Genomic DNA, 16,287 nt, shown 5'->3' with positions numbered 1-16,287 from the left:
CACACAAACTTTGCAAAGATTTAGTCATTCACTTAAACACCAGGTATTCAAACAGCCATCCATCTTCGCAAGGAGAATAAAAACAGTGGTGGTGAAATATATAGCAATAGTAAATCTATATATCTTTATTATAACCACCATCAAAGGATGGGGGTATATTCATATAGACATTCCGTTTGCAACAAATCGAAAGATCCATTTTCGACCCCATAAAGTGTAAATATTCTTGATCAGCGTAAATAGACGATCTAGCCATGTCCGTCCGTCCGACCGTATGTCTGTTAAAATCACCCTACAGCTTTTAAAAATAGAGATAGTGAGCTGAAACTTTGCACAGATTCTTTTTTTGTCCATCAGCAGGTTAAGATCGAAGATGGGCTATATAGGAATATATTTTGATATAGCCCCTATATAGACCGATCCGCCGATTTAGGGTTTTAGGCCCATAAAAACCACATTTATTATCCGATTTTGCTGAAATTTGGTACAGTGAGTTGTGTTAGGCCCTTCGATATCCCTCCCGAATTTGGACCAGATCGGTTCAGATTTGGATATAGCTGACATGAAGATCGATCCGCCGATTTAGGGTCTAAGGTCCATAAAAGCCACATTTATTATCCGATTTTGCTGAAATTTGGGACAGTGAGTTAAGTTAAGCCCCTCAACATAATTCTACAATATGGCTCAGATCGGTCCAGATTTGGATATAGCTGTCATACGGACCGATCTCTCGATTTAAGGCTTTGGGTCCATAAAAGGCGCATTTATTGTACGATTTTGCTGAAATTTGGGACAGTGAGTTGCGTTAGGCCCTTCGATATCCCTCCCGAATTTGGACCAGATCGGTTCAGATTTGGATATAGCTGTCATATAGACCAATCCGCCGATTTAGGGTCTAAGGCCCATAAAAGCCACATTTATTAACCGATACCGCCGTAATGTGGGACAGTGAGTTAAGTTAAACCTCTCGACATAATTCTGCAATATGGCACAGATCGGTACAGATTTGGATATAGTTGCCATATAGACCGATCCGCCGATTCAAGGGTTTGGGCCCATAAAAGGCGCATTTATTGTACGATTTTGCTGAAATTTGGGACAGTGAGTTGCGTTAGACCCTTCGACATCCTTCTTCAATTTGGCCCAGATCGGTCAGGATTTGGATATAGCTGCCTTATAGACCGATCCGCCGATTTACGGTTTTGGGCCTATAAAAGCCGCATTTATTACCCCATTTTGCTGAAATTTGGGACAGTGAGTTGCGTTAGGCTCTACAACATCCTACCCCAATTTGGCAGAGATCGGTCCAGATTTGGATACAGGTGCCATATGGACCGATATCTCGATTTAAGGTTTTGGGCCCATAAAAGCCGCATTTATTGTCCGATGTCGACGAAATTTGGGACAGTGAGTTAAGTTAAGCCCCTCGACATATTTTTGCAATATGGTACAAATCGGTCCGGATTTGGGTATAGCTGCCATATAGACCGATCTCTAGATTTAAGGTTTTGGGCCTATAAAAGGCGCATTTAATGTACGATGTCGCCGAAATTTGGGACAGTGAGTTATGTTAAGCCCCTCGACATACTTCTGCAATATGACACAGATCGGTTCAGATTTGGATATAGCTGCCATATAGACCGATCTCTCGATTTGAGGTTTTGGCCCCATAAAAGGCGCATTTATTGTCTGATGTCCCCGAAATTTGAGACAGTGAGATAAGTTAAGCCCCTCGACAAACTTTTGCAATGTGGCTCTGATCGGTTCAGATTTGGATATAGCTTCCATATAGACCGATCTCTCGATATAAGGTTTCGGGGTCATAAAAGGCGCATTTATTGTACGATGTCCCCGAAATTTGAGACAGTGAGTTAAGTTAAGCCCCTCGATATTCTTCTGCAATATGGCACATATAGACCCAGATTTGGATATAGCTGTCATATAGACCGATCCGCCGATTTAAGGTCTTAGGCCCATAAAAGGCGCATTAATTATCCGATTTTGCTGAAATTTGGGATAGTGGGTTGTGTTAGGCCCTTCGATAACCTACTTCAATTTGGCCTAGATCGGTAGAGATTTGGATATAGCTGCCATATCGACCGATATCTCGATTTGAGGCTTTGGGCCCAAAAAATGCGCATTTATTGTCTGATGTCCCCGAAATTTGAGACAGTGAGATAAGTTAAGCCCCTCGACAAAACTTTGCAATATGATACAGATCGGTTCAGATTTCGATATAGCTGCCATATAGACCGATCTCTCGATTTAAGGCTATGGGCCCATAAATGGCGCATTTATTGTCTGATGTAGGGGAAAATTGGGACAATGAGTTTTGTTAGGCCCTTCGACATTTTTTTTTCAATTTAGCTCCGATCGGTCCAGATTCGGATATAGCTGCCATATAGACGGATCTTTTGATTTAGAGTCTCAGGTCCATAAAAGCCACATTTATTATCCCATTTTGCTGAAATTTGGGATAGTCAGTTGTGTTAGGCGTTTCAACATCCTACTTCAATATGGCCCCGATCGGTCCAGATTTGGATATAGCTTCCATATAGACCGATCTCTCGATATAAAGTTTTGAGACCATAAAAGGCGAATTTATTGTACGAAGGGCTGCAAGAACTTGCACCAATTCAATATTTAGGATTATTTTGTAAAAAAAATTAATTTTCGGTCCGTTTTTGAAAATAGGGTTAAAAACACCATTGAAATTGGGATTCTAACATGTCAAGATATTCTACAAAAATATTCGTAGGAAAATTCTACTATAGCTCCCTGAATACACCAAAGCCCAAAATTTAACATAAACAACGGAAATCAGTAAAACGGAAAACACAATTCGGGGATAAAATCGTAAGATAAAGTCAACGCCTTCGATAGCCTTAAGAATTCAAACCAAGAGATTGGTTTATATGGGAGCTAAATCAGGCTACATACCGATTTAGAACATACTTGGCGGAGGTTTTGAGCAGAGTCATAGCACAGTCATTGTGCAAAATTTCAGCCATGTTGGATTAAAATTGCACCCTCTGGAGGCTCAAGATATTGAATCGGGAGATCGGTTTATATGGTAGCTATATCAGCTTAAAGACCGATTTGGACTATACTTAGGTGGTTGTGAGGGAAAATGAAAGGGCAGACGATTTGGCAATGAAGGTTAGAGAACTGCCGTCAATAAACTTGGTTAACCCGAAGCCTTTTGGGTCGACGCCGTCTGAGTTAAGGGAGTGGGCGACAAACGTATGTAACACTGGAGTAGCGACACAGTCGGTAGGAAGGCGAAAATCCTATGGGGAGATCCGGATCGTGAGAGAAGGAGGCAATAACTGAAAGCAAGCAAGAGAGAGGTCAGTATAGCTATTGGTATCATAACAGGACACCTAGGACTACGAGCTCACTTGTGTAGAGCATGCGGGGAAGATGATGAGACGTTGGAGCATTATTTTCAAAGTATTTTGAAAATAGCACACACTTGCCTTACTTTTATAAGAAGGCATTGAATGTGCTTTCGAATTGGAATATGTTCGGAAAATCACTAAAAGATTTTAGGATCAAAATAAAAGAGTGCAACCAAGAAACGAATTTTCTAAAAAAAAATTTTCCTAAAAATTCATTGTTGTCCGTGTTGTGCTATTTAATTGCTCTCTACTGTAAACCAAAATTTCTGCCCATCTTGATGTCCTCGAACAATTTCGCGGTTCTGTATCACTCTAAGCCATATATTCGGGAATATTTTGTTCACGCTAATGCTTTTGTCTTTTATCCACTCAGAGTTTGTGTCGTTTGTTTGTTTTTTTTTGCTGACATTTCGTGCATTAGAGTGACGGCTTAAAATTAATAGAAATACAAAGAATATGAACCCCATGAAGCGCAAAGACTTGCTATTTTTCTTTATTTGCTCTCTTTCTCTCTCGCTCTTCTTGACAATTTTGGCGAAAAACATTTGCATTGGGAGCTAGACCAAACCATGAATGACAACACAACTGACAGCAATGTCGTCCTATTTCGGATTAAATACCAGTTTCGTGTAAAAACCAAATGCAGGCAAAGACACTCAAATCAACCAAAAATGTTCCCATTACAAAAAAAAAAGGAAAATGAAAGCAAATAAACAAATTTCCTGTTTTAATTGAAATTAATGAACTTAAAATTTTCCAAGTTTTTGAGGCTTGAAGGGAGATGGGCGATGGGGGATAGAGAAAGACAGTGAGGGAGAAATCATTAATTTTGTGTTTTTTTTTTTTTTCTTGTCTCACATAAGCCATGGCGGCTATAGTCATTAATTCAAGTTTGATTTTCTCTTTTGTAGAATATTTGAGATAATTCATTACTCACCCTTAGAGTTCATTAATGGACAATGGTCATAGGAATAAATGATTTTTGGTTTGAACTTACCTGAAAAGAAAAGGAGAATAATAAAAAAAAAATAATTAGAAAAAGTTCTGTGATATGAAATTTTAGAACATTTATATGGATTTTGATGAAAATCTGCTAAGAAAATCATAAAGAGAGTGTTCAGCATATGTAAGGAACATTCTTCAAGACTGTAGGTATCGTATTGTAACAAAGACGGGGATGCCATTCATATAACCCCTGACGATGCTATTCAGAGTATGCCGCCAAAGGAGAATATGTTTGAACCTCAACTTAGCGACAACAAAGCTGCAAGAGCTGATGGTTTGCCACCCAAGCCATTTACACAAGTCTGTAGACAACAATCCAGCTTCCAAAAGACTTACCCCCCGTTTGGGAACCTAATCACACCAAGCCCATTGCTATAGAAGGGATACATAGGTCTCACCCTATCATCTAATAAGGATTACAGCTACCTCTAAAATCTATCAAACCTATACCACTTGAACTTTGTCCCACTGCTACATAAGCATTTGAATTGCTTTAAGACTCTTCCAAATGATGCAAATTTAGGTTGTTGTTCACTTTCCACCACCAACATGATCAGGGCAACAATCCGCAATATCTTCTCTGTGACCAAAAGTTCCATGCGATTCATCACGAAACAACGATGAAAGACAGTGGCATTACGCCAAATATGTCATTCTAAATTATTCACACTCGCTTTCGATTCGCTTCGATATGGGGTAGAAAAGGCACAAATGCAACGTCCACACCCACACTCTCATTGATTTCCAATAGCCTTCAAGTAAAACCACCAAAATTTTGAGGCAATACCGTGAGGTAACAAGAATTGGGACTGCTTTTGGTAAGCTGAGCAACGCAAGCCATGAAATGCCAAATGAACATTCCACAGAAAGCAAAATTGGATTGTGAAATGGAAAATGGAAAATGAAAAATGTGCACTTGAGAGGAAGGAAAAACACCAATTTCATTGAAATTGACAACCTGCATGTCGCATGTGGTATGGAATGTGAGCAGACAACAATTAAAGAATGTATTGACGCATTCCATTGGTCGCAAATGATTTTAAATTTGAAGGTTTAAATATTGAAAGGAATCTTGAAGAACTGGTACACTGGAGTGTCCCAAAACAACAAACAGTAGTTTTTTTGGAAAGCATATTCTCCATGTTTTTCCTTTTGATACCAATAAGCAACATACGAAATTTTATGGCGATCGAGTAACGATAACCAGTGTCGCCACGACGTCCAAAGTTGAATGTAGTGCTTTCTAAGGAATTTTGTTGTAGGTCCTTGCATGAAATTGGTCAACTGGGTATACATTTATACGAAATTTATTACAAAACCACAAACTGCACCCTTCACCACTACTTCGGCTGTGATAAAATGCGTAATTCGACTCAAAAATCTCTGCTAATTCGGCTGGGCCATGTCCGTCTGTCCGCGCATCCTCTCTGTGCTGATACTTGGGTTGCCTTTTATACTTCTGGATTGGTTAACCCTCGTATTGCAATCTGCCAACTGACAGCTCTGTCGTAAAGATTGACATTTTTGAGGTTATACGTATTCAGAACTTTTTGACATATGAGCGCTATTTGTGTTGTTTACAGTAACTTAAAGATTTTCACCATTGCCAGGCTGGAACCAAAGTTTCAGGGGCTCCTTAAAGTCTACGGTCAGACTTCGTAGCCTTAAAAGACTACTACCGGTTGAACCCCAAACAGTTCCGGACTGGTCACCTGGAAGAAAGACAGATGCCAGCCATCACGGCCCAAACCTGTGAGGCCCAAGGCCCAAGGGTGAATACAATGCGTCTACAAACACCCCCACATGTGGTTATCCACACATCAGGACCAGTTTGATTCCACGTATTTGGACGTGTTCACTTCCTTGGTTAGGAGCCGAGTACTACCTAAAACTCCCTCCGATCTATGGGTCATGGCACCCGTTTGAAAATGCAACTCCACGCCGAACTTATGCTCTACCCACGATTTGGGTACAAACCACAGCCACCACGTTACTCCCCAGCGGGGCCTCACCATTGCCAGGCTGGAACCGAAGTTCCAGGGGCTCCTGACACCCGTGGTACCAGTTTAAAGTCTCCGGTCAGACTTCGTAGCCTTAAAAGCCTACTACCAGTTGAACCCCAAATAGTTCCGGACTGATCCCCTGGAAGAAAGGCACCCGATTGAAAACGCAACTCCACGCCGAGCTTATGCTCTACCCGCAATTTGGGTACAAACCACAACCACCACGTTGCTGCCCACTGGGGCCTCGAATTTGTATTTCCTTATTAAGAGCTGAACCGATTTTCTTGAAATTTTTACAGATGGTGCATAATGATCTCGTGGTGAAAATAAGGTACTAAATCTTTTGATATCTGAAGGGGAGCGGACCCTCCCCCTTACTCAAATTTTCAAAAACGCCAGAACTCGGAGATGGGTTGCGCGATTTAAGCGAAATTTTGTGTGCCGTCTTATAGTAAGAACTAAAAATTGGTATCTAAATTTCGGATGGGGTACCTAGGGGGGAGAGCCCCACCCCAAAACCTACCAAATATATATATACACCAATCACGACAATATGGGACTCAAATGAAAGATATATAAGATCAGAAAACGTATCTGATATCCAATTGTCGGACCAAGTGTAAGGGGGACCACCCCAACCCCCAAAACACCCATAAATCGGACATTTTTACCGACCATGGCAATATGAGACTTAAATGAAAGATATTTGCGAGTAGAATACGAATCTGATATCCAAATGTTGGACCAAGTTTCTGGGGGTCCACCCTTCCCCAAAACACCCCCCAAATTGGACTTATTCAGTGACTATGGGAATATGGGGCTTAAATAAAAGGTAGTTGCATGTAGAATACGAATCTGATATCCAAATATGGGACCACGTGTTTGGGGGCCGGCTCTCACCCAAAACATCCCCCAAGGGGGACAAATTTACGACCATAGCAATATGGGGCTCAAATGAAAGGTCTTTGGAAGTAAAGCACGAATCTAATATCAATATTCGGGAAAAGTGTCTAGAAATATCCTATCCCAAAATACCAACAAACAGCAATTTTTTACTGATCATCGCAATATGGGGCTCAAATAAAGGTATTTGGGAGTAGAATACGACTATGATATCCAAATGTGGGACCATGTATTTGGAGCAACGCCCCTTCCCTCAAACATCCCACAAAGAATACAAATTAGACCACCATGGCAATATGTGGCTCATCGGACAATTAATGCGACTTTTTGGGCATAAGACCCTAAATCGAAGGATCGGTCCATATGGCAGTTATAAACAAATCTGGACCGATCTGAGCCAAATTGACGAAGGATGTCGAGGGGTCTAACACAACTCACTGTCCCAAATTTCAGCAAAGTCGGATAATAAATGTAGCTTTTATGGGCCTAAGACCGTAAATCGAAGGATCGGTCTATATGGTAGCTAAATCCAAATCTGGACCGATCTGAGCCAAATTGACGAAGGATGTCGAGGGGTCTAACACAACTCACTGTCCCGAATTCCGGCGACATCAGACAATAAATACACTTTTATGACCCCAAAACCGAAAGATCGGTCTATATGGCAGCTATATCCCAATCTGGAGCGATCTGTGCCAAAATGCAGAAGTATGTTAAGGGGTTTAACCTAACTCACTGTCCCAAATTTCAGCAAAGTCGGATAATTAATGTGATTTTTATGGGCCTAATACTCTAAATCGAAGGATCGGTTTATATGGCAGCTATATCCAAATCCGGACTTATCTGTGCCAAATTGACGAAGGATGTCGAGCGGTCCAACACAACTCAATGTCCTAAATTGCGGCGACATCGGACAATAAATGCGCTTTTTATGGCCCTAAAACCGTGAAATCGGTCTATATGGCAGCTATATCTAAATCTGGACCGATCTGGGCCACATTGACAAATAATTTCGAAGGGCCAAAGACAACTCAGTGTCCCAAATTTTAGCAAGATCGGATAATAAATGTAGCTTTTATGGGCCTAAGATCATAAATCGGAGGATCGGTCTATATGGCAGCTATATCCAAATCTGGACCGATCTGGGCCAAATTGACGAAGGATGTCGAAGGGTCTAACACAACTCACTGTCCCGAATTGCGGCGACATCAGGCAATAAATACACTTTTTATGGCCCCAAAACCTAAAACCGAAAGATCGGTCTATATGGCAGCTATATCCCAATCTGGAGCGATCTGTGCCATAATGCAAAAGTATGTTAAGGGGTTTAACCTAACTCACTGTCCCAAATTTCAGCAAAATCGGTTAATAAATGTGGTTTTTATGGGCCTAAGACCCTAAATCCGAGGATCGGTCCATATGGCAGCTATATCCAAATCTGGACCGATCTGAGCCAAATTGCAGAAGTATGTCGAGGGGCTTAACCTAACTCAGTGTCCCAAATTTCGACTAAATCCGACGATAAATGCGCCTTTTATGGGCCCAAAACTTTAAATCGAGAGATCGATCCATATGGCAGCTATATCCAAATCTGGACCGATCTGGGCCAAATTGACAAAGAATTTCGAAGAGCCAATGACAACTCACTGTCCCAAATTTCAGCAAAATCGGATAATAAATTTGGTTTTTATAGGCCTAAGACCTTAAATCGAAGGACCGGTCCATATGGCAGCTATATCAAAATCTGGACCGATCTGGACCAAATTGACGAAGGATATCGTGGGGTCTAGCACAACTCACTGTCCCAAATTTCAGCAAAATCGGATAATAAATGAGGCTTTTATGAGCCTACAAAGAATCTGTGCAAAGTTTCAGCTGAATATCTTTATTTTTGGAAGACGCGTGTAGCGTGTTTTAAACAGATAGACGGACGGACATGTCTAGATCGTCTTTTTACGCTGATCAAGAGAATATTTCTTGTATAGGGTCGGAAATGGATATTCCCTCATAAAGTCAATCTAGACATGTCCGTCCGTCTGTATAAAGTACGCTGACTTTCAAAAGAATAAGTCGCTCGAAATTCGGTTCGAGTAATTCCTATAAGTGTGGGACGGTTGCGATTAAAAATTAGCAATATCGGCCTAGGTTTTGATATAGCTGCTATATTAACCGATCTCGGATATTGACTTTTTGAACCTCTAGTTATCGCAATCATTATCCAAATTGGCCGAAATTTTGCATGCAGTGTTTTATTTTTTGCCAAGTATTGTCTAAATCTGATCATAATCTAATATACCACCCATATAAACCGATCTTCCGATTTTACTTCTTGAGATTCATAGGAAAGGAATTCTTATCCGATTTGACTGAATTTTTGCCCAATGACTTTTACTATGGTCTCCAACATCCAAACCATGTATAATCCGAATCGATCGGTAACCTGATAGACATGGCTCCAATAGCATAGCAATTCTTATCCATTATCCTTTGTTTGCCCGCATAGAGTGTCCAGGCAAGGAACTTGACAAATGCTATCCATGATGGAGGGTTTATAAGACTCGGGCCAGTCGCACGTAGCATGCTTCTACATGTTTCACTTCTATCTGAATTGACAAAATGCTAAGGTTACCAAAACGGGTGGTCGCTTGCACGATTCCTAAAAGCATTTTCCCTTCCCTACATCACCATTGTCTCATCTGCTTTGCCACAAAGTTACACCGATATATCTCTGGTAATGATAAAGAAAGTTGAACAATTTGTCTCTTCCCCATTTGCATAATCATCATTATTATATTTTTCTGCAACAGTTACTTGGACAAAGTGCATTTTTTTTCTTCTTATGTTAAACTAGAAACAAATTTAAAATGCGAAAGGGGAACGGGGAGCAAGAGTGGAAACAAGCCATTGAAGAAAAAGCTTCATCAGCATCATCAACAGATACAAATTGTCATCGAAGAGAGCACGTTCTCAAATCATTTTTCGATACCAGCATTAAGTGTGGGGAAGTGTGACAATATGACAGTAATACACCGCACACATCGACGGAACACTCAGAAAAGTCTGCTACGGGTTAACCTCATATGTGTGTTCGTTAGTGCAGAGATGAGTGTGAGTGTGTGCGTGTGTGTGTGCTGGCACAGGTATGACCTTAAGGTGTGACAAACAAAGTGCTTACAAAGAAACAAACAATCCCCATAACACAAATAATTTTGTAGCGACAACATTTTTGTAATTTTTCTTCGTTTTGCTCCACAACAATAACAATAAAACTCATAACAGAAACAACAACAACAACAGCATGTGGAAACAACCAACTCAGCTAGAATGTCATAAAACCATGTGGCAACATTGTCAGTACGTGAAGCCCATTCATTGGAATAAGTTCAGATCTTCTTTTCCTCTCTTTGAAGGGGGAACCTACCACATTGCACTGCATGTACGAGCATGAGTTCACACACACACACACACACATGTACTCATATGCATGTGCGACTGCCTTCTACTTTGTTTGCCACCTTTGGGCCATAAAATAAAAAAGTTGTTGTGCTCTTCTCCCTTTGGGGAAAATCGTTTTATTTTGCAACGTGCAAATTTTTATCATTTCTTTGTGTTTGTGTTGTTGTTGTTGCTTGATATCATAAATTTTGCTATTATAATTGTCCATAATTGCACGTGATTTTAATGGCCAACAACAAGATTTGAGACAATGATGCCAGAGGAGATATCACATTTGTTTTTTGTTTGCATCTTTGAGAAATTATTAATAAACTAGGCATGACTTTAGGCTAAATGTTGAATTTTTTTTTCAATTTGTTACTCAACAGAGAGCAAAGTAGGGGGAGTTAAGCTCTAACAAGTAAGAGTGTGCTATGTTCGGCCGGGCCGAATCTTATATACCCTCCACCATGAATCGCATTTGTCGAGTTCTATGCGCGGTATCTCTTTTTAAGCAAACAAAGAATATTGCATAAGAACTGTTATGCTATAGGAGTTATACTAAGTTGAGGTCCGATTTGGACCATAAATGAATGCTGAACATTGCAGAAGTCATTGTGTAATATTTCAGTTCATTCGGATAAGACTTACGCCTTGTAGGGAGAAGCAAAATCGGGAGATAGGTTTATATGGGAGCTGTATCAAGCTATTGATCGATTCAGACCATATCAGACACGTATGTTGAAAGTCATGAGAGAAGCCGTTGTACAAAATTTCTGCCAAATCGGATGAGAATTACGCCCTTAAGAGGCTGAAGAAGTCAAAATCCCAGATCGGTTTATATGGCAGCTATATCAAAACATGAACCGATTTGAACTATACTTAGCGCAGTTATTGGAAGACATAACAGAACACCTTCAGCGAAATTTCGGTCAAATCGGATGAGAATTGCGCCCTCTACAGGCTCAAGAAGTCAAGACCCAAGATCGGTTTATATGACAGCTATATCAAGACATAGACCGATTTGAACCATACTTAGCGCAGTTATTGGAAGTGATACCAAAACACTGCGTGCAAAATTTCAGTCAAATCGGATGAGAAGTGCGCCCTGTAGAGGCTCAAGAAGTCAAGACCCAAGATCGGTTTATATGACAGCTATATCGAAACATGGACCGATTTGAACCATACTTAGCGCAAATATTGGAAGTCATAACAAAACACCTCATGCAAAATTTCAGTCAAATCGGATGAGAAGTGCGCCCCCTAGAGGCTCAAGAAGTCAAGACCCAAGATCGGTTTATATGGCAGCTATATCGAAACATGGACCGATTTGAACCATACTTAGCGCAAATATTGGAAGTCATAACAAAACACCTCATGCAAAATTTCAGTCAAATCGGCCGAGAATTGCGCCCTCTAGAGGCTCAAGAAGTCAAGACCCAAGATCGGTTTATATGGCAGCTATATCAGGTTATATTCCGATTTACGTCATACTTAGCACGGTTATTGGAAGACATAACAAAACACCTCATGCTAAATTTCAGTCAAATCGGATGAGAATTGCGCCCTCTAGAGGCTCAAGAAGTCAAGATCCCAGATCGGTTTATATGGCAGCTACATCAAAACATGAACCGATTTTAACTATACTTAGCGCAGTTATTGGAAGTGATACCACAACACTGCGTGCAAAATTTCAGTCAAATCGGATGAGAATTGCGCCCTCTAAAAGCTCAAGGAGTCAAGACCCAAGATCGGTTTATATGACATCTATACCACATTATGAACCGATTTGGATCATACTTAACACAGTTATTGGAATACATAACAGAACACCTCATGCTAAATTTCAGTTAAATCGGATGATAATTGCGCCCTCTAGAGGCTCAAGAAGTCAAAATCCCAGATCGGTTTATATGGCAGCTATAACATGTTATATTCCGATTTGCGTCATACTTAGCACGGTAATTGGAAGACATAACAGAACACCTTCAACGAAATTTCGGACAAATCGGATGAGAATTGCGCCCTCTACAGGCTCAAGAAGTCAAGACCCAAGATCGGTTTATATGACAGCTATATCGAAACATGGACCGATTTGAACCATACTTAGCGCAAATATTGGAAGTCATAACAAAACACCTCATGCAAAATTTCAGTCAAATCGGCCGAGAATTGCGCCCTCTAGAGGCTCAAGAAGTCAAGACCCAAGATCGGTTTATATGGCAGCTATATCAGGTTATGGACCGATTTGAACCATACTTGGCACAGTTATTGGAAGACATAACAAAACACCTCATGCTAAATTTCAGTCAAATCGAATGAGAATTGCGCCCTCTAGAGGCTCACGAAGTCAAGATCCAAGACCGGTTTATATGGCAGCTATATCGAAACATGGACCGATTTGAACCAAACTTAGCGCAGTTATTGGAAGACATAACAAAACACCTCATGCTAAATTTCAGTCAAATCGAATGAGAAGTGCGCCCTCTAGAGGCTCAAGAAGTCAAGACCCAAGATCGGTTTATATGACAGCTATATCAAAACATGGACCGATTTGAACCAAACATAGCGCAGTTATTGGAAGTGATACCAAAACACTGCGTGCAACATTACAGTCAAATCGGATAAAAATTGCGCCCTCTAAAAGCTCAAGGAGTCAAGACCCAAGATCGGTTTATATGACATCTATACCACATTATGAACCGATTTGGATCATACTTAACACAGTTATTGGAAGACATAACAGAACACCTCATGCTAAATTTCAGTCAAATCGGATGTTAATTGCGCCCTCTAGAGGCTCAAGAAGTCAAGACCCAAGATCGGTTTATATGGCAGCTATATCAAAACATGGACCGATTTGGCCCATTTGCAAACCCAACCGCCCTCAACTAATAAAAAGTATTCGTGCAAAATTTCAAGCGGCTAACTTCACTCCTTCGAAAGTTAGCGTGCATTGGACCGACCGACGGACGGACGAACATGGTTAGATCGACTTAAAATGACATGACGATCAAGAATATCTATACTTTATGGGCTCTCAGACGCAACTTTCGAGGTGTTACAAACAGAATGACGAAATTAGTATACCCCCACCCTATGGTAGAGGGTATAAAAGTGGCAATAAAAGAACGACCTAAAATGGACAGAGTGCAAAATGTGTGGGCGAATTCGAGGAAATTTTGTAAATTGGGGAGAAAAAAAATTCCGTAGGATAATCGAATTTCAACTGAATTTGTAAGGAAATTAAACCTAAAACAAGTAACAAGGCATTAAATTCGGCCGGGCCGAACTTTGGATACCCACCACCTCGGGGATATATATACAAACCACCTTTCGTTATAATCCGGTGAAAAATGCATAATTTATGCCCCAGCAGCAGCTATATCAAAAAGTGGTCCAATTTGGACCAAATTCAGCACGGACATTGAGTATACACCTGGGGTATACATGTAAGCCCCCTTTCGGCACAAACCGGTGAAAACTGGATAACTTATGCTCTCAAATTCGGCACGGACTTTGAGTGGTCTAATAAATATAGGTCACTTGGTCCTTTTGACAGCTAAATCCAAATATAAACCGATCTGAACCATATAGGTCACAAAAGTCGAAAAGCCTAACATAAGTCACTGTGTCAAATTTCAACGAAATCGGATAATAAATGCCCTTTTTATAGGGCCAAGATTTTAAATCGAGAGATCGTTCTACAACCAACCCACTGATTCAAAATTTCAGAGAAATTGGGTAATAAATGCAGCTTTTATGGGTTCCAGACACTTAAATGGCAGACGAAGATTACACTATACAAGACACTGATACTATCCGTGCTGTTATATGGTTCTGAAGCATGGGTACTTGTGAAAGCAAATGAGGCAGTGCTTGGAGTATTTGAGAGAAAGATTCTTCGTAAAATATATGGACCAATTGGCGTTAATGGAGAATGGAGAGGCGACGTAAGAATCACGAGCTGTATGACGGCGATAGCATAGTTACACGCATCAAAATACAAAATACTTAGTTACACGCATCAAAATACAATACACGCATCAGAATACAACGGCTGCCTTGGCTAGGTCATGTTGTCAGAATGGATGAAGAAGCTCCAGCAAAGAAGTCTTTTAAAAGCAAACACGGTGATACACGCAAACCGCGACGGCCAAAAGCCCGATGGAAAGATCAAGTGGTGGGAGACACCTCGAACACCAGAGAATTTAGAATGAGCGCAGAAGATCGAGGCGCTTGGAACGCGTGTGCGTTATTCAAAACACTTTGACTGGCATGGTAGATCGCGATTTCTGATGCGCCGTGCATATTCATCAACACCTTTGTGAAATTGATTAAGGTGCTCTATATACCCAACCACAATTGAGTAGGGTGTAGAGCACACTTTTATTTTGAAATAGTGCCCAATAAGTCCTTTTACTCTCCTTAGCCCAGTAAGCGAGAAGAAAACCTTACTTGCCTCTATTGCGAAACAAACTAATCATCAATCGCATCGTCTGGTGGGTCTCAGCGAGAGTACGGCCGACACCGCAGAGTGGGAGAAAATCGAAAAGTGGCGACCGGACCACAAAGGGCCTTAAAATTTTGCAAACGATTTCGATAACACCTCAGCTCTAACAGATCCAAATTTCAAAGAGATATCTCTACACGTTCCCACACGGCACATTTTTTAATAGGTACACCCACCACCCACCGAAATATCAATTTCCGACCCTACAAAGTATATATATTTCGGATCGTCATAAAATTCTAAGACGATTTAACGATGTCCGGGTGTCTGTCCATCTGTCCGTCCGTCTATTGTAATCAATCTACAGCCTTCCAAAAATGAGATATTGCGCTGAAATTTGGCACAAATACGTGTTTTTGCTGCACGTTGGTTAAGTTCTTGAAAAAGGGAAAATCTGACCAAATTTGGATATAGCTGCTATATAGACCGATATACCGATAAAGGGTCTGAAGATTATAAAAGCTTTAGTTTTTAACCGATTTCGCTGAAATTTGAAACAGTGAGTAGTTTTAGGCCTCGCGATATCCGACCTAAATATGGTCCAGATCGGAGTATATTTAGATATAGCTGCCATATAGACCGATCTTCCGATAAAGGGTCTAAAGCCCACAATAGCTTTATTTTTTAACCGATTGCCCTGAAATTTGGAACAGTGAGTAGTTTCATGCTTCCCGCCATCCGACCTAAATATGGCCCAGATCGGGCTATATCTAAATATAGCTGCCATATAGACCGATCTGCCGATAAAGGGTCTAAAGCCCATAAAAGCTTTATTTTTTAACCGATTGTGCTGAAATGTGAAACAGTGAGTTGTTTTCAGCCTTCCGATATTCGACCTTAATATGGTCAAGATCGGACTATATTTAGATACAGCTGCCATATAGACCGATCTGTCGATAAAGGGTCTAAAGCCGATGAAAGCTCTAGTTTTTATCCGATTTCGCTGAAATTTAAAACAGTGAGTAGTTTTAAGCCTCCCGACATCCGCCCCAAATATGGTTCAGATCGGGCTTTATTTAGATATAGC

General features: G+C 40.7%; 1 protein-coding gene across 4 annotated transcripts in view; it reads right to left on the bottom strand.

Annotated features, from left to right (window-relative positions):
* The window catches only part of LOC106088372 (protein alan shepard), a 1,012,027-nt gene that overhangs the window by 699,193 nt on the left and 296,547 nt on the right, over positions 1-16,287 (bottom strand). The window lies entirely within an intron of this gene.

The sequence above is a fragment of the Stomoxys calcitrans genome, chromosome 1 (genome assembly GCF_963082655.1).
Source record: "Stomoxys calcitrans chromosome 1, idStoCalc2.1, whole genome shotgun sequence".
In the NCBI taxonomy this organism is placed as follows: domain Eukaryota; kingdom Metazoa; phylum Arthropoda; class Insecta; order Diptera; family Muscidae; genus Stomoxys; species Stomoxys calcitrans.
Note: the sequence above shows the minus strand (reverse complement) of the source record. Positions and strands in the feature narration are given on the sequence as shown.